This window comes from Vombatus ursinus, unplaced genomic scaffold, assembly GCF_900497805.2.
Source record: "Vombatus ursinus unplaced genomic scaffold, bare-nosed wombat genome assembly UNPS02014809.1, whole genome shotgun sequence".
NCBI classification, from domain to species: domain Eukaryota; kingdom Metazoa; phylum Chordata; class Mammalia; order Diprotodontia; family Vombatidae; genus Vombatus; species Vombatus ursinus.
The window spans coordinates 1,778,368-1,798,425 of NW_020954587.1; the positions used below are offsets into that span (position 1 = coordinate 1,778,368).

Here is a 20,058-nt window from a genome sequence, read left to right on the forward strand (position 1 = left end):
ATATATATATATATATATATTTGCATACATACATACATATTTCTATATAGCATTGCACAGGTATATAAAATAATTCCTTTATGAGGTTCACTAGAATGCAAGTTCATTTTCTGTAGCTTCATTGAATTCATATTATTCCTGTAGCAGACAATACAGCAGGGATTACATGTGGTGTTATATGTACCTTAACTCTTCTGATAGGAGAAGAACTCTGCTAGATCTCTACATACTAATATAATTATATGGATTCATAATCAGTTGAATTGAAGAACAGTTATTAAGAATTCAATGTCAGTTTGGCAGGAGGTCTTTAGTAGAGTACTTCATTTATACTTGGCTCTTTACTATTTAGCATTTTTATTAAATACTTGGATAGACGGCAGCTTATAACATTTGGGGGTGACACAAATTCTGGGATGGATAACTAACATAATACATAACAGAGTCATGATCCAAAAATATCTCAACAGGCTAAAAGAATCTTTTAAGATAAAATTCAACAGGAATATATGTTAAGCCATATACTTGTGTTAAAAAAAATTCACAAGTACAACATAAGAGAAACATGATCAGACAACTGTTTAGTTTAGAGGTGGGGGAGGTCTGAGGACGATTAGGTTTAGTGGATGGCAAGCTCAATATGACTCAACAATGTTATGTGGCAGTCAAAAGCATTCGTGTAATTTTGGGCCACATAAAGACAGGCTTATCTCACAGGAATAATGAATATCCCATTATACTCTACATTCTTCAGACCACATCTGTAGCATTATATGCAGTTTTGGGCACAATGCCTTAAGAGGGATATTGATAAGATGGACATCATCATCCCATTTTACAGATAAGGAAAATTAGACAAGGAGATTAAGTATTTTACCCAGGAGCACAGGGCTAGTGTCTGAGGCAAGATCTGAATTAAGAGCTTCTTGACTACTTACTCATTTTGTCACTTTTGGGGTTAATAATAATGTGGAATACTTTTTTCTTCATGCTTTCAGTATATTTCCCTCTTCCAGATACCTGGAGAAGTAACTTCTTAATGCCCTTGTCTCTAGCATGGACTTGCTTTGTATACATTATGTTATACTAGATACTTTTCTCATCTTTTTGTCTTTTTTTCCATCACTTTTTCTACCTCCTCTATAAGTACTTTGGGGACTATGATGTTGTTTGTCCTTCGTTTTCAAAGAGGATCAATGACATCACAGGTGATATCTTGACTTATGCATTAATTGGATTTAAGTGAGGCAGAGTTGTGCAAATTCTTATTCTTTCTTCCTGAGTCATCAAAGCCCAGTGACAAGACAAAAATCAGGACAACTGGCAATAGCCAGGAATGAAGTGGATGACCTTGGCATCTTTGATACCTAACCAAGCTCTAAAAGTTCCACAGCACCAGGTTTAGCCACCTTCATGGCCACTGGGGGGAAAAAATGTTCTCATCTACCCATTCCACCAGAGAAAGTCTTCACGTGCTTGGGATAGACATCTCCTAACTCACTGTCAGGTTTGAAGCTAACTGGTTATCCTAAATCTGGTTTAGCCAGTCTGCCAAGATGGTTTACTGAGGTGTGGCTACTCTGCGTGCTATAGTTTCTTAGAGCCACAGGTGAGAAGTAGGTGAAGGAAGACACCAAGGGTGGATGAGCAGCCCTGAAAGGGGCTCAGGGGCTCAGCAAGCTCTCACAGAGGAGGGGCTAGTCCTCCCTGAACTTCATACACCCCTAATTGTAATATTAAAGTCCAAATGTAGTAGTTTTCATTCTCTTTATGGGTTATTTATTGCCACAAATCTATATTTGTGATTATACATATTGGTTATTTACTATCATAAATCTCCATGTTAATACAATTACATGGATTCAGAATTGGTTGAATTAAAGAGTAGTTACTCATAATTACTAGTATTTAAAATTATTAGTAGTTATTATTAATAGGAATGTGATGTTAAAGTCCAAATGTAGTAGTGTCTGTTCTCTTTATTGGTGAAAAGGATTTGTCATTAAAAAAAATTCAGGTCTTTTTAATTTTTTTGTCTATTGGTTGTCCCTCCAGTTTCATAATTACATGTCCTTAAAAGTCTTTGCTTTGGAGAGTCTCTTGCCTAGTTTTTTTTTCTCTTTTTTTATATTGGTTTTCCCCCATTTTTTCTCTATTTTATGAGATGATGCTGTTCATAATCTTCTGCCAGTATTTCTTTTAATAGTTTGACAAATGAGTTTACATTATAAGTTGGTGTTGCCTTTGGTTGCTACCTTTCTTTGCCTTGTCAAATTAGTTGTGTTTGCTGAGTAAGTCAATTCTAGATTCTTTTACTCTTCTCCTTATTTTTAATGTTTAAAGTTCTGTGTGAAATTATTGTAGTTAATGTCAATGCCCTTTACTCCTTCTATTTCCCAATTACTAGCGTCACTAAAATTTAAACAAGGCCTGTTGGTGTTGTCTTCATTGCACACATTTCCTCACTTGATTTCAATTCTTTTTTATCTTTGAATTGATTTTCGTCATTGAAAACATCAAAAAATGTTTGTAATTGCCAAAGAGGCAATACAGCCCATTCTATTCTTCCTTTTTCCTTCTTAGACCAACTCATTGTTTGATGACCTATGAGAATAAATATTAGACAAATCTTAAAAACAGGAAGCATATGTCACCAAAGGCTTGTCCTAAAATGTATGCAGCAGTTAAAGTTAGAGATTTCCTTCTGATTTTCCTGGTTCTAGATGATTTTATGCTGACTGAATAAAGAACTGAAGCATTGCAGAGGCTCCTGGATGAGATACATAATCACTCAAAAGTAAATGACCTAACCTAACTTTGACCTAACTTTGGCCAAATGAGTGAAAAATGCCTAGTGTTCAGATTATAACATGAAGTTGGATCCAACAGAGCTTATCCATTGTATTACAAATGGAAAATGAGTTGGGCCCAGATTTAAATAGACACAATACGATAGGCTGGATTGTCCTTTCAGAAATTACAAAGGTTGGGGGAGGGAGGAGGAGAAAAATTCAAAACTAAAAAGCTTATGGAAGTAATTGTTGATAAATCAAGATAAATTAATAAAAAATTTAAAAAAAGAAATTACAAAGTATTTTTGTTTGTTTTGTTTTTAATGACCTCAAACTCATTTGTGAAACAAGTGTCCAGTTTTAAAATATCAATATTCTTTCCGTGTCATTTTACGACCATGAGTCATAGAGGCCTGCAGTTTCCAAAAAAATTAAAATTGAAAATCACCCAAAGAAGGGACATGTCCCTAATGGGTATGAATAGGCTGCAGTACAAAGGAATATCTAGGCAAAAAAAAAAAGCACTGATAGTGTGGCAGGGTAGCCCATGTACTCCATAGGTATCCTCATGATGTGAAGAGGAAGTAAAAAGTACTCCATCATGCTGGGTGGACACTTGGTGGAGAACTTGTTGAAGATCATGGAAAAAAGTAACATAAAGTGGGTGGGAATAGATAGTTCATGGCCTGTTTTTTTTTTTGTTTTATTTTTTTTTTATCAAAGAGAGCACAGATTCATTTGTGTATCTGAGTACTGGTAATAATATTTTGGTTGCCATTATGAAAAAATTTATCATTAAATAGCCAGCCTGCTAATGATGAGGCTTCCTATAGTAAACTGAACTAGTCACTGGAAAGCAGACTCTAAACCTCTCAGCACAGTATAACATGTTAGAGGCAATGTTCTAATGAGATGGTCTTTAAGAATCCAATAGACACACTGATATGTTTGGACCCCCTCATGCCTTTTCATCCTGAGTGATTTTTGTCCATTTTTCCTATAAAGGATCATCCCAATGCAACTAGTGAAATAGATACACTAAATAATTGTAAACAAATGCTTATGTAATCTTTATCATAGCTAGCATAGTAGTTTTAGGATAGATGTATTATTTATTTTTATGTGACATATATACGTATATGTATATATACTCACAAATATTAGAGTCCTTTGAACAACAAGTATATAAAGTAAATTTATGACATTTTGTATCATTTGCAATAAAACTGTATTATTTCAAATTACTTTAAAGGGATTTTTAGAGGCTTGGTTTGGGGTTATTTGGGTATTCCTAATTTTATCTTTTCTCCCCTTTAATACCTCCTTCAAATAGCTCCTAAAATATCAGACCAAGGTTCAAGTTTTTTCTTAGAGACTTACTAGCAGCATGACTGCAGGCTAGTTATATCATGCCAAAACCTCTGTAAAATGTGGATGCTAGTACTTAAAATATCTGCTTCATAGGGTTGTGGTTATAAAAGTGGTTTGTATAACTTAAAACATTATATGAAGTTCTTGTCTATGGCAATATTCTCCTACATAGCTATACTGAATTTACTGAAATTATATAGAATACCTTCCTGTTTCACGGGGTACAAATTCTAGAGGTTCCTTAATTAAACAAATCCAGGAGTAATTGTTCAAAACGTGAAATATTTAGGACAGCTGCCTTCTTTTTGTTCTCCATCCCCATCTAAATGTACAGTTATCCCTTCCACGTTGTGAGGGTTAGGGACATGGTGCCCCACGATTTGGAAAATCTGTGTAAAAATTTTTGGCCCTTCCTTCTTGCTAGAGAAGAAGTCTGAATTTTTTTCTGATTTTCTATGGGGTGTTTGCAAAATTTGGGTTAAGTATTTGGTCATAGGCTCTGTGTTGTCTGCTGGCCTTCTCCTATCATCTGCAGCTTTGGCAAAATTTTCCCCTCCCCCCCAAATTCTCATCTACTTTCTTATGCCAACCTGGAAAGTCACAGTATGGAAGAGATAACTGTACTGCCTTTTTCAGTATTCTTTATTTTTTTTAATCAGAAGAAAAAACCTTAATTAGATGTAAACAAGCCTCTGACATCTTATAGCTCCCTACTGTCTCCAAAGCCAGAAGGTGGTTAATCTCCCTTTTAATAAAGATGAACCCAAGTCTCAAGTCATCTACCCTGGGGGATGAGGGGTTTAGGGAGAGCAAAAAAGAAGAGAAAGTCAGAGCTGAAGGAGCAGGTCTTAGAACTGGGTTTGGTCAGCAACACGGAGCAAGAGATCCCTAAACTCACGATGTGTTGTCAGTGCATACACAGAATATTAATTGTTAATCATAATTTTAATATTATATGAAGTCGTTATCATTTAAGTACCTATAATAGCCACAGTTCAATTACTAAAAGCTGTATAACCTATTATGCATTATCATAAATCTTAGGGAAAAACTTAATTTTCTATCTAGGAGGGACCTTAGAGATCAGAAACAAAAAAATAGAATAAGCTTTTTCTTCAAAATATTGGTTTAAATTTTTGTCAAGAATGATCATCAACCCAGAAAAAGAAGTTCACTGATTTTGTGAATATGTTTAATGACCACAAATTAAATACAGGGGCTAAGTTTCCTCATATAACTAAAATGATGTCACACCCTTACCTCTGGGTGCTCAGCCCAAAGGGAATGTAAATTTTAATCTTTGAAACTTTTGTTTTTTTTCTTAAAGACTAGCTTTAACTCCAAATCACTCTGGCTCTCCTCGACTGGCCAACTACAGGTCCCAGATAAAGCTCTACTTGATCTTTGTTTGGCCCTGAGTGGCTCAGAATGAATGTAAACAGCAATTGTTTCTGTTTTGGCCAGAAGCCTGAGGGTCTTCCCATCCCATATCCCATTTTGAATTTTTGACTAGGTAAAGAGACCATTCTCTGCCTCAATTCTTATTAAGCCTTAATCACTGACGGTGCTTTGCCTCAGTCAAACTGAGACCTCTTAAAGACCTTAGCTTGAAAAGGCCAAGGTCTCCCACTGCATCCAGGGCCATCTCTAGTTGTCTTGATCTATATCTGGCCACTGGGCCCAGATGGCTCTGGAGGAGAAAGTGAGGCTGATGACTTTGCACAGCCCTCCCTCACTTAAATCCAATTCACTTGCATGTCATGGCATCACTTCCCTGATGTCATGGTCCTCTTTAAGAACAAAGGACAAACAATGTTTCAATGAATACTTACAGAATTTCCATGAAGAATTTTGAAGAATGGGCTGATCCTATTTATACAATAGTATAAAATAAAATATCAAGAGAAAATAATTAAAGCAGCCAAGTAGTTTTTATATGTTTTCAGTTTAATTAATCCTTTCCCATAAGGAGCAATTTAAAGGTTCTGTTTCTGAAGAGGTAAAATGGGGTGCTTGCATCCTGCTTACTTTAAACGTGATCTAACAAATAGTTAGAGATAAATCCATCTGGTCCTGAGTTGTTTTTTCCCCCTTTTGGGAGCTCATTTTTGTCTTGTTCAATTTCTTTTTTTTTTTAAGGTAGGATTTTTTTAAGTATTTTACGTTTTATTCTTTTAATCTTGTCAATTTATATCTTTGTAAATATTCCTCCATTTCATTTAGGTTGTCAGGTTTTGTTATTTTTGGGGGGGGTATAGTATATAGATATATAAAATAGCTCTTGATAATTGCTATAACTTCATCTTCATTGATTGTACATTCATGCTTTTCATTTCTGGTACTAGCAATTTGGTTTTCTTTTTTAATCAAATTAGTCAGTGGATTATGTTTTTTTCCTATAAAACCAGCTCCTAATTTTATTTATTAATTCAATTTTTACTTTCAATTTTATTAATATCTCCTTTGATCTTCAGGACATCTATTTTGGTATTTAACTAGACATTTTTAATTTGTTGTTTTTCTAGTTTTTTTAAATTAAATTCCCAATTTGTTGAACTGCTCTCTCTATTTTATTGATATAAATGTTTAGAGATATAAACTTTGCCCTAAGTACTGCTTTGAGTTCAACCCACAAATTTTGGTGTTTTGTCTCATTTTTGTAACTATCTTTAATTAAATTATTAGTGATTTCTATGACTTGTTCTTAAAAGGGTGCATTTAATATTTCGGGTTGTTTTATTTTTTTTCTTTGAAAGCGAGGTCTACAGACACTGGTATGGGAGCTGGCTGGAAGCACAGAACACAGGGTGCAGTAGAAGCAGCATAGGCTCTTGGCCTCAGAGGCAGCAGCTGTAGCAGCAACAGATGGCACCAGGAATGACCAATGTAAGGGGACTGAACACCTGGTCAGAAAGAGATTCCAAGGGCCTCCTGTGGCGGCCCTGGTCAGAATTAGATGCTATTTGTTCACTTGATAGCTCTCCAGGTCCAGTTACAGTTCCAAGGTAGAGAGAAGGAGCTGCAGTCATAAGGGAGCAGGGGACCTACCTGGGTAAGAATCAGAGTGCAGTCCAAGGTGGCAAGCAGTAACGAGACCACCCTGCCTCATCCCATACTCCATCACACAAACTTGAAAGCATCGAAAACCTAGAGGCTCCCAGCCTGAACTACAGAAGATCAGGTTTCCCACCCTCCCCCACCCTGCCCAGAAGTGAACAAATCCCAACTCTAACACAAAGTCTGAAGTAAAGAAATAGGCTGGGAAAAAATGAGCAAACAACAACAAAAAGAAATCTGACCATTAAAAGTTTGCTGGCAGCTCAAGACACAAACTCAAAAGTTCAGGCATGAACCAAGGATTCCATTATCACCATTATTATTCAATATTGTATTAGAAATGCTAGCTGTAGCAATAAGACAAGAAAAAAAATTGAAGGAATAAGCATAAGTACAAGGAAACAAAACAAAACAATTCTTTTTTGCAGATAATATTATTGTATACTTGGAGAATCAACTAAAAATTACTCAAAACAATTAATAACTTCAGCAAAGTTGTAGGATATAAAATAAACCCATACATATCATCAGCATTTGTAGATGTTACTAATAAAACACAACAAGAAGAGATAGAAAGAAAAAATCCATTTAAAATAACTGCAGACAGTATGAAATACTTGGGAATTTACCTGCTGAGTCATACTCAGGAACTATATGAACACAATCTCAGAGTACTCTCCACCCAAATAGCAATATAAACAAATGGAAAAATACTAATTGTTCATGGATAGGCCAAGACAATATAATAAAATGAGAATACTATGTATATTAATTTTATCATTTCGTGCTACACCTATCAAATCACCAAAGAATTATCTTATAGAAATAGAAAAAAATAATAAAATTCATCTATAAGAACAAAAAAATCAAGGATATTAAGGAAATCAATGAAAATAAATATAAAGGAAGAGTGGGAGAGAGGGAGCTCTCCCAGAGCCCAAACTATATTATGAAGTCATAATCACCAAAGTAATTTGATACGGGATAAAAAATAGATCAGCTGACTGATGTAATAGCTTAGGTATACAATATACCAAAGCAAATGAGCATAGTAAGGTAGTATCTGATAAACCCAAAGATTCTAGCTAGTAGGGCAAGAATTCACTATTTGACAAAAATTGCTGAGAAAACTGTAAGGTAAAGTGGTAGAAAGGAGGCATAGGCCAATACCTCATACTATACACCAAGTTGAGGGCAAAATGGGTACATGGTTTATTCTAAAAGGTGACAGAATAAGTAAATTAGGGGAGCATTGAAGAAATCACCTGTCAGAACTATGGACAGGAGAAGAGGCTATGATGATGTAAAAGACAGAGAGGTTCATGGGAGGTAAATGGGTAATTTTGATTATATGAAATTAAAAAGGTTTTTTTGCCAAAAAATAACCAATGCAGGCAAAATTAGAAGGACAGGCAGAAACTGGGTGAAATTTTTTCTCTGATAAAGGTCTCATTTCTCAAATATATTGAGAACTGAGCCAAATTAATAAAAAATAATAACCATTCCCCAATTGATAAATGGTCAAAGGATATGAACAGCCAGTTTTCAGTTTTAAGAAGAAATCAAAGTTATCAGTAGTCATATGAAAAAATGTTTTAAATCTGTAACAATTAGGGAAATGCAAATTAAAGGAACTCTGAAGCAGATGGACTAAGATGACAGAAAAGAAAAATGACAAATGCTGGAGGGGATGTGGGGAAATAAGTAAACTAATGCACTGTTGGTGGAGCTGTGAATTGGTCCAACTTTTCTGGAGTACAGTTTGAAACTTTGTCCAAGGGATTATAAAACTGAACATACCCTTTGAGCCAGCAATCCTGCTAGTAGGTATATAGCTCAAAGAAACCAAAGAAAAATGAAAAGGACATATATGTATAAAAATATTTATACAAGCTCTTTTCGTGGTGGCAAATAATTTGAAACTGAGTGGATCCCCATCAGTTGGAGAATGGCTAGACAAGTTTTGGTATATGATTGTGATGGAATACTATTATGCAGTAAGAAACATTGAAGAATATGATTAAAAAAACTAGTAAGACTTATATGAACTGACACAAAATGGGGTAAGCAGAAGCAGAACAAGGTTCACAGTAAAAGCAATATTGTAATGATAATCAACTGTGAAAGATTTAGCAATCTGATCAATATAGTGTCTCATCAAGCTATGATTAATCAATCAAGTCTGATCAATAAAGTAATCCATGACAATTCCTATGGTCTCCTGATGAAAAATATCATCTACCTCCAGATAAAGAATTTATAGATTGTGAGTGTATATTGAAACATATTTTTTCCTCTCTATTTTTCTTGCTTCTTTTTCTTTTTTATAACATCGCTAGTGTGGATTTTTTTTCCCATAACTTAATATGTTTTATGGATAGTGTATTTCCTGCCTTTTTAATAGGTGGTGGATGGTGGAGGAGAGAATATGGAACTGAAAATAAAAATGTAAATAAATTAAAAAATTTAAAAAGAAAGTTAATAGTGAAAATATCAAGAATAATAACCTCCTACAAAATAGACTTTGTGGAGAAGGAAAAAATATTGTAAATTTTCTGGCTAGTATGACATTGATTTAGAACCAAAAGTTCTCATGTAGTAGAACATCTTAGCTATCAATTTATCTTTATGAGAAACAACATGTAGAGAGTCTTAGACTGTTCTCCTAAAACATATCATCTTGACAGAAGACCAAAATGATTAAATAAGGATAATAAAGCTATAAAAGAAGTTAAGTGATATGGCTTAATTCTCTTTTTAAATGAGACCATTTCTTTCTTTAAGCTTTTTAGAAGTACTTAATATTGATATAAAATATAATAATTCTTGTGAAATAAAGATCCTTCTTGATTAACAGTAACCTTATCTTTGAGGAGGAAAGAGGAAAGATAGAAGTCCAATCACTCTTCAGGGAAGGAAGGTTCAATCTTTAAGATTGTATTGATAATATTATTATGGACTATGATTATAATATTCCTTTTGTAAAAGCACCTTAGCTTGTTCTTTTGCTAATAAGTCATAAGGAAAATAATGGTCTCCAAGAAAAGATTATTAGTTGGCAATATACTTATATAGAGTAGAAGTCTAGTTTGCTCTGGACTTCTAACAGGGAGAAACAACCCTGACTTATTAAAGCTAAAACTGACAAAAGAGTTTCCATGAAATGGGAACTGCCTCAACGCATATCTTGCTTATACTTTTATATCTACAGGTTGTTTTCCCTAAAAAACAAACAAACAAACAAACAAACAAGTAAAACAAAACAATCAACATCCTGAAGGCATTCCTGCCATGTTTCATGTTATCTTTGTCTTCCCAGGGCCTGACATAGTGCCTAGTACATAGAATGTGTAAAATAAATGTTTGTTGATTGATTGATTTTATTGCATCTTTTGGAGCATCTTTTTCTCTAGAACAAATTTATAACATCTGTATCACAGAACCAACATTTTCTTGACACAGCTTCTTTTTTCCCACCCACAACTTTTTCACCAAGAGAAGATTTTCATTAAGAAAGAACAAAGCTACCAACAAAGGTATCATCACAAGGGCCTAATTGGTTCCCCCTTTCCTTTTGCAGCTTTCTGGTCATCTAAGAGTATAAAAAGTCCCAGCCACGTATAATCTGGGCCCCTTGGACTTCATGGGCAAAAATACCCTTACTCTGCCCTGCTGACCAGACACATTTTATATGAAGACCAGGGAGGGACATATCCAAAAAAGATAAGTGCCACTATATTCTTATTGTATATTTTTTTCTGTGTTAGGGCAAACTAAACCTCTTAATGTTAAATGATCAATGACTCAAAATTGCCTCATTTCATCTCAATATCAAACCTGAACTAAGAAAGCGCTGGTGTTAAAACATCACTTCTTATAGTCTATAATTGGAAGGGTCTGGCACGCAGGGTAAGGCATCCTAAACAAGAGTAACACTGGACTGGTTATGCTTAAGAAGGCAGACACATTATACCTAATATCATCTGATAAGGTATCAAAAGGATACTGGCTTATACCTTTCAATACTATAAAGTAATAGTTTGATTGTTTACTTCTGGAAAGCAATGCAATATAGTAGAAAGAATGATAGTCCTAGAGTCAGAGACCTTAGTTTAAATCCTGTCTCTGCCACCAACTACATATGTGACCTTGAGCTAAAAAAAAGAAAATCAGAATTGTATTTTTTCCACGAATTCAGTTAGTAGCACTGGAATTCAGCAAAGAATATTTTCCACTAGTCTTTTACAATGAACCCACAACAACAACAAAACTACAAAGAGAACTTTACTGATCCATAGACTCAACTCAAAACCCTTTCAGGGGATCCACAAGGTAAAAGCTATTTTTATAATAATCCTATGACATTGTTTAACTATTAAAATGCTCCTTTCTTTTCCAACATAATATTTATGCAAGGCTATATTTCTTTATATTTTTCAACCAAAACAACATGCCTCAACAGATTGCATGAGGAAGCATATAGGAAACTCCAGCTCTCTTCTATTATGCCAGACATTAAAACACTTTGCAAAAATATGAAAACAATGATACTCATCATTAAATTATTTTTTTTTGGAAAGTATAGTTACTTTTCATAAACATTTTTGTGTTAACACGTAATGGGTATATAAGTTATTTTCAAATGAATGACTAAATAAACATAAATTTATCAGTTTTAATTTCAAATACGGTACATATCAATTGATATAAACTATGTAAACTCTTTGGGGGTCTCCTCAATAGTTTTTAAGAGAGTAAAGGGGTGCTAAGATCAAAAAGGTTGAGAACCACTGACCTAGAAATTAATCCATAAATCCATCTCAATATAATCCCTGAATCCACATCCGCAGTCCACAGAAATTCTGAACCCAAAATCGCATTTAACAAAGTACAGCAAATGTTATCAAAAAGTATAACCATAGTAAATTGGACATATTAAAATTGTTTATAATAACTGGAGTTTCCAAAGTTGAAGTAGTCTTATTTAGTTTTATATCAAAAGTAATAGGAGCTCTGCTAAACTAAAAAAAAAATAGTTTATTATTATGTTGGAAATCAAAGTAGATTACGGCATGTGTTTTTTTGTTTTAATGCCACAAGATATCATGCTCAAATACTCAACTTTATCTATGATATTAAAAAGTGGAACCTCCTCCAACAACGCAGACAGGAAACCATCCAGACACACCCATCATCTGGAAATTTTATCCTTATTCTCCCATAAGGTAACCACAGAGGATACACACAATGTGTTACAGGATATCTATATTATCTCTGATACTATGAGGGTACCAATGGAATAATCTGCCTTTTCACCATGTCACGTGACATGATAGTCCTAGAGTCAGGGACCTTAGTTTAAATCCTGTCTCTTTTCTTTTCTTTTTCTTTTTCTTTTTCTTTTTTCTTTTTATTTTAAACTTCCTCAATGACATCTTCTGTTCTTGTTCTTCAAAGTTCCTCACTGGTTATACGATTCATCTTTTTCACATTATCCATGCACCTCTCTATTGCCCTTTGAATGATACTCACTTATATTTGTTTAGAGAATGCTCAACACCATACCTGACTGCCATACAGCAACACAGTGCTGTTAAAGACATAGGCTTTTGCTGCCATGGGAATTTTGGGGTCATAAAAGGAGCTTTTTTGTTTCCTGAAGGCAATATAGCACTTTCTCCTTCTCCTGTTCAACAAGATCTCATATACATGATAAATTAAATAAAAGCTTCATTGATAAGAATCTAAGGGCTTCCCCCCCAAAAAAGTTAAAAATTGGCTTTCTTAACCAATAACCATAAGAGATACCAAAAATTAATAACTGATTTCTCTACATGTTCTGGACAATTAGGATTATGTACTATGAATCTATTATGTATATTATTGAGATTTTAGACAATGACAAAATAAAAATGGAGAGGGAGTAAGGATAAAGGGGCAGGCACAAGAATAGGGAATTTTTTACAAGGTTGCTTGTGGTCATCCACCTCTTACAAATTGCATTTCTTACCACTTATAAGTATTTTATGGGTAATGTGCTATAAAAACAACATTAATCAAGATAAAAAATATTTCTAGTAGCTTAATTTCAAAACTAGAAAATGACAGAGCTTGGGAAATGCTATACTTATTGGCTCTAATTCTTCACAAAGGTACTCCAAGACACTTACCAGTCTCCTCTCATGTTTTAAGTCAAATCATATCATTTTTAATAGAAAGGATAATATATTTATTACCAAAATCTAAGAACTTGAGAAATCACTCCAAATATAGTCCAAAGAAATATATACGTATTTTATATAAGTCATTCACAGCTTGCTTGTAACACACACATGCACACACACAAATAATCTACAAACCCTTATAAGTAATCAATATATTTTTCAAGTTAGAAAAATGCTGAGTCCAAAAGTTCTAGGTTTGTAAAGAGTAAACTATTATTGATTTGATAATTATTAAACAAATCTTTCAAAAGCACTGCAACATCTAAAATGCCTTTAATGATTATCACAAAGCCTGCAGATCAATCCCACTCATGACTTGTTCACATACTACAAATATATAAAAATGATCAAGTATAAGGAGAACACTGAAGTATTTGATGGCCATGTGGAAAACTATTCTCTCTTTATAAGCTACTGTAAATACAATAATGCCACGCACAATTGATATGCAATGTGGCTTTTTTTTTCATTGACATAGTTTAAGTTCATGATGATTCTGCTTGCCTTTTAATCAATTATCATATTTCCTAAATAAAAGAAGTATGGCCTCCAGGATAAAGAGGATTGAACCAAAGCATTTAATTAAACCCTTGATTTATATGAATAGCATCATGAAAATAGTATCATGGCTTTAAGAGCTTAAAATTGCAGTAAGATTTTTGGAACACTATATATATATATATATATATATACACATACATACATACACATATATGTATATATGTATATGTGTATAAATATGTATATTTACATACAAATGTATGCATGCATGTATAGTTATACATATTGTATATGTATGCAAATGTGGATATTGTTAAGGAATCTTTCTTCAATTACATCTAAATAGTATTTGAACCTGATGTAAAATGTTTTATTATGTGTAAAGGAAAATAGAGACCTTTGAGCTTGAACCTGGGGATCAAATTTAATTGAAGGCAAAGATGATATCTAAAAGTACTTTGGTTTATTCTCAGAAAGACACAATAGGCCAATAAACTTTTTTAGAATTTTATTAATTTATTTTGATTTATCAACAATCACTTCCATAAGCTTTTGAGTTCTCAGTTTTCTCCACCTCCCTCCCTCCCTCACCCCATCCCTTCCAAGACAGCATACAATCTGATATAGGGTATATATGTATATGTATATATATATATACACCTACACATTCCTATTAAACATATTTTCACATTAGTGATGTTGTAAAGAAGAATTAGAACCAATAGGAGGAACTACCAGAAAGATGAAACAAAACAAAACAGAAGAAAAAAAGAATAGCAAATAGTATGCTTCAATCTGCATTCAAACTCCATAGTTCTTTCTTTGGATGTGGACAACATTTTTCATCATGAGACCTTTGGAGATGTCTTAGATCCCTGCATTGCTGAGAAGGGCTAAGTCTATTAACGTTAGTCATCACACAACATGGCTGTTACTGTGTACAAAGTTCTCCTGGTTCTCACTTCACTCAGCTCACTTCACTCAGCATCAGTCCATACAAGTGTTTCCAGGTTTTTCTGAAGTCCTCCTGCTCATCATTTCTTATAGCACAATAGTATTCCATTATATTCATATATCACAACTTGTTCAGCCATTCCCCAATTGATGGACATCCCCTCAATTTCCAATTCTTTGACACCACAAAAAGAGCTACTATAAATATTTTTGTACATGTGGGTCCTTTTCCCATTTGTATGATCTCTTTGAGAAACAGCCTTAGAAGTGCTATTGCTGGGTCAAAGGGTATGCACATTTTTATAGCCCTTTGGGCATAGTTTTCCAAATTGCTCTCCAAAATGGTTGGATCAGTTCACAACTCCACCAACCATGCATTAGCATTCCAATTATCCCACATCGTCTCCAACATTTATCATTTTCTTGTTTTGTCATGTTGACCAAACTGATAGGTATGATGTGGTACCTCAGAGTTGTTTTGATTTTCAATAAACATTTATTAAATGGGATCACAAAGAGTCAGACATGACTGAAACAAACGAACAACAAAATAGAGATCAAAGCAGATTATGATAGAAAACTCAGGTCAGCTATATTGAAAGTAGAACATTATCACAGACATTTTAACTTGCTCACATTTACCCAGGCACAAGTTAGATCCATAAAAACAAAGTTTTAAGATATGAGGAATAACATAGAAGAGGACTTTGTCAGAAAGATGAACTGAAGCTTAAGACATGAGGAAAAAGGGAAAAAAATTGAAACCCTTCTACTACACACTGGATCAATGACCACTATTGAATCTTTACAAACACCTGAAAAGCAGGTCTTTACTGATAAGTGATGTCAGAAGCAGGACTTTTTCTATTAATTAACAAGAGCAATCTAGTCTTTCATTGATGCTAGAAGATCATAGCTCAGCCCTTTCTTGAATACTCTAATTTCTATTGATGTGATGAAGGCTAGTGGAAGAACAGGAACTCCTTAGATACAAAGGAAGCATCTCAAAGTAGCCAAAGGAGCCTTCACAGGTTTTATGCTCCCTGGGATTGCTATTCATTCAAGCTTTGGATGGCTGTAGCTCACATACTTTAATGACACATAGTCTTCAATAAACCCTCCTAAAATATATTCAAGGTACAAATTAAATTTTCCTTTCATCTTTTAGTGATGGGGAGATAACATTTATCACATCACTATCCATTTAAGGAATAGTTGCTGCTCAATGTTGAGGAATGGTCAGGATAGAATAATCACCTTTCCAATACCTGGTGAGGCCCATGAAACTATGACACATCAATACTATATGTTTCAAAAAGCTCTTGTTTATGTAATTAACAGAGATTATTAAGAATGTTTTGGTGTTTTATTATTTTCTTCTTTTTCTTCATCTAGAAGCATTGATAAGAGAGTCAGGATCATTCCATGATTATTCAGAATATGAAAACCCAAGCTTACATGAAAGGCAGGTTAAAGAGACAGTATCTTTTCAGTTAGATAAGTCTTCCCTAGATGAAAGATCCAACAATCATCTGCCCATTTTCATTACTTCAAAATTATTCATTCAACATATCTATTGAACTGAAATGAATCAAATATTTACTTAGTACATAATTTGGGCAGAATGGTACTTGTGTGTGTGGTAAGGGGAGAAATGAATATATCAAATTTAGAGAACCCATGATCTCAGAGGTCCTAAAATTATATTCAAGCAAAGGGATGTGAAACCAACCAAGATAGTAGTGCTTATAATAGAACTGGACTGATATTGATCAAGATTAGCATAGCCCCTGTGTAAAGATAACACCCAAAGTTGTGAACTCTTCCATATTTTAAAACTTTCTATTACTGATTAGTGCAGCTCATCTTCCCAGGCCCCAGGGTTACCACCCATATGTCATCTTGACTCTTCACTTACTCCTCACCCCCCTGTATCCAATTTTTTGCCTGTCGATTTAACTATTGTATCACCTCTTACAAATTACTCCTTTCACTCTTCTGATCTTTGGAGTCATTACCATAGTGCAATTAATCAATATTTTTAGTGACTGGCTACATTCTCCAGTGAGCTAAAAACAATGTGTCATGACATTTATGAAAATCTTCAAAATAATGTGCCAAAACATTTGTTAGAAAGACACAAAATGGGAAATATACAAACAATACCATGCTCTACTGAATTATTTTGAAGCAAAATTAACTATTTGACTATCTTTTAAACTTTTAAAGGAAGTAGAATTATGTTTTTTTTTCCTAAAAGAAAAATGAGGGAATGATTGGTGTCTTGAAATGGAAATTAAAAACAAACAAACAAACAAACAAATTTTAGCAGCTGGGATTTAAGTCTAGGACAGTTTTTTTTTTCCTCATTCATATTCAATAGTTCTAGAAAGCAAATGGAAAGAGATCTGAATATATAAGATTCTAGGATTCAGAACTTGAAGATCAGTCATTCAATAAATAGACATTTATTAAGCATCCTCTATGTGTTGGATATTGTGCTAAAAGCTGGGGCTACAAAAAGAAGCAAAAGCAGTCCCTGCCCTCAGTGCTTCATTTAGGCCAAATGCTTCATTTTATAAATGAGAAAATTGAGTCCTAGCAACATTAACTGGGTTGCTCAAAGTCAAAGTTGTTCAACGTGCTCAAAGTAGCAAAGCAATACAGAGAATCTAGGTTCTGTCCAAGGATCTGTCCAAGCAGCTTTGGAAAGAACTCAGTATCATGAACAGTATATGCTCTAACTATCTTTTCATCATTCATGTGAACAATTGCTTTTATTACAGTATGGAACCATTTGAAAATATTGAAGATACTAAGAAAATCAGATAGGTCCTACTGTCACTCCAGGAAAGACTGACTTATCTGATTTTGACAGCAAAAATGCTGACATAGAACATGACTTTCATATTCAAGATATATCCAGCAGGGACATCCTGGTAAATGCTTAACAATTGGCTGTCATCTTACAAAAAAAAAAGCACACCACTCTTTAAGATTTTATTTTCATCATTAATATTTTCTGTATCACTTTCTTAAGTATAGATAGTCAATAAAACAATAAATCAAGTCCTGTTTTATAATGTTTGCTGATTTCTGAGCTATAAATGTTCATACAAAAATTTTAACAACCTGCAAACCAGTGGAAGCTGGTTCCAGCATGCCTTTGACCCAGAAGACTCACCCACCCTGACTGATTCCCTTTTGCTGACTGAAATTATATAGGCTGTCACTAAGTTGCACCATTCTGCAGTGCTTAAAGGGCACCAGTCTTGAGACTTTTCCAAATCAGTCTAGTTTAGGATATCACGGCACCTAATTTTACCTCAGATAAAACCTTAAAGCAAGGTTTGGTTTAGTCAAAAATAACAACATGGGTAAGTTCAAATTAAAACATCAGTGTTGGGTATTTTAATAATGTCTCCTAAATGTTGAAGAGCAAATCTAGCAGTAACTTAAAACATGGGGAACAAAATTCCTCTACCATTTTTATGGTTTAAAACAAAGATTGGATGTGCAATTTATTGGGATAGGGACTTCCAGGTGAGGAAATTCTATCTACCTATATAGCACAGCATTTTCTCTGCAATTTATACCTTAGATTGTTGCCCAGAAAGGACAATTTAAATGACTGGGTTGGGATCACACAGCCAGTGTATGTGGAAAGCAAGACTTAAATCTTGGTCTTTCCAGCCTTGAGACCAGTTGTCTGTCCATTTTACCACAGCAGCCCTCATAAGAGGAGTCACTGTAGCCCTAAATGTTTAAATTCATCAGAGCAGCTGGGAAAGGATCTTAACTCTTTTACAATGCCACACAAATGTGAAAATAGGAACAACAGCTGCTCCCATCAAAGAAACTCCTTTGCAGCTTTGATTTCTCTGCATCTTTTCTAAGAGGCAGTGCATGCTAAATTGCACAATTCCCCTGAATTGATAAGTTGAGCACTTTTTATTCCTTAGCAACAGTACAAACTACAGTAGAGATGAAAAAAAATCAACAGGATACAAGTTGGAAACATATAAATAAGAGGCAAATAAAATAAAACTTATAAATATATAATGTTTATATGTGTAATATGTATTTAAATATATATATATTAATATTTTATGTAACATAACTATATATAAAACATAAATAAAATTTATAAAATAAAATAAAACTCATAAATAAGAAGGTTAAAATGGAAATCACTATTATTATGTCTTAAAAGGGAGAGCTTTGGCATGGACAATTAAAATCCAAATGACAAAAATGACTTTATTTTGTGTAGCATCTAAATGAATAATCTGATTATTTGTATTAAAGTTAAAAATTATATTTTGAAAATTACAATAACAATTATATTACTCCCCTAAATAAAATTCAAGTGTCTCTATGACCTTTCTGCAGAAACTGTCTTAAATGGGTTTTGCTTGAGTTCAAAGAAAATCTTTAAACTCCTGGTATTAAAACTGTGATGAATTTATGTATTTAAATTAAAATAATCACTCTTATAATTAAAAAAAATTAGTAAAAGAGACTTTCCCTCTACTGAAAAAAGCTTAGAATTAACTCATTATTTAAGGTAATAAGTAAAAAAAAAATTAGAGAGAAATATATTTATATATATATATATATGTGTGTGTGTATGTATATATATATAATATTTATAAGTATGCTGATACAAATCTATATGTTTTCTCCCCCAACCATAATATCTTGCAAATAGACTCTTAATAAATATTTGTTTATTGATTGATTTAAATAAACTCAATTGTATGAACGCTTCTTAAATTTTTTAAAATTAACAACTGAATTGTTTTGAAGGCTCAAATTTCTATTTTAACTGCTACTGGGCATTATTGTCTGATAATATCTAGTTCCTGCATATGGAGTCTACTATATACAATCTGTAATATATAACTGCCTTAAAAGTTAGAACTGTTTTTCTTTTTTTAGAGTGAGGCTAACTTTTCCTAATCTTTCCTCTCACCTTAGCCTTCCTATGCCCAAAAACCTCTCTCAGGTATTTCCAAGCTTAATATTTCAAAAGCCCCAAAGTATGGCACTCTTTTGCGCTATAGAAAATGGAGTGTTACTGATGTCATAAACAAGAGTTGAAATTTCTGTGCTTTTCTTTCTCTTATCAGAATTTTGTTTTACAGGTCAAAATTTTT

The 20,058-nt window shown here is 33.6% G+C and overlaps 1 protein-coding gene and 1 non-coding gene across 2 annotated transcripts in view; one reads left to right on the plus strand and one right to left on the minus strand.

Moving 5' to 3' along the window:
• The window catches only part of CFAP47 (cilia and flagella associated protein 47), an 857,531-nt gene that overhangs the window by 182,047 nt on the left and 655,426 nt on the right, over positions 1-20,058 (minus strand). The window lies entirely within an intron of this gene.
• LOC114052889 lies at positions 16,631-16,734 on the plus strand. Its single transcript, XR_003570321.1, has one exon. It is a non-coding gene; the product is annotated as a U6 spliceosomal RNA (small nuclear RNA).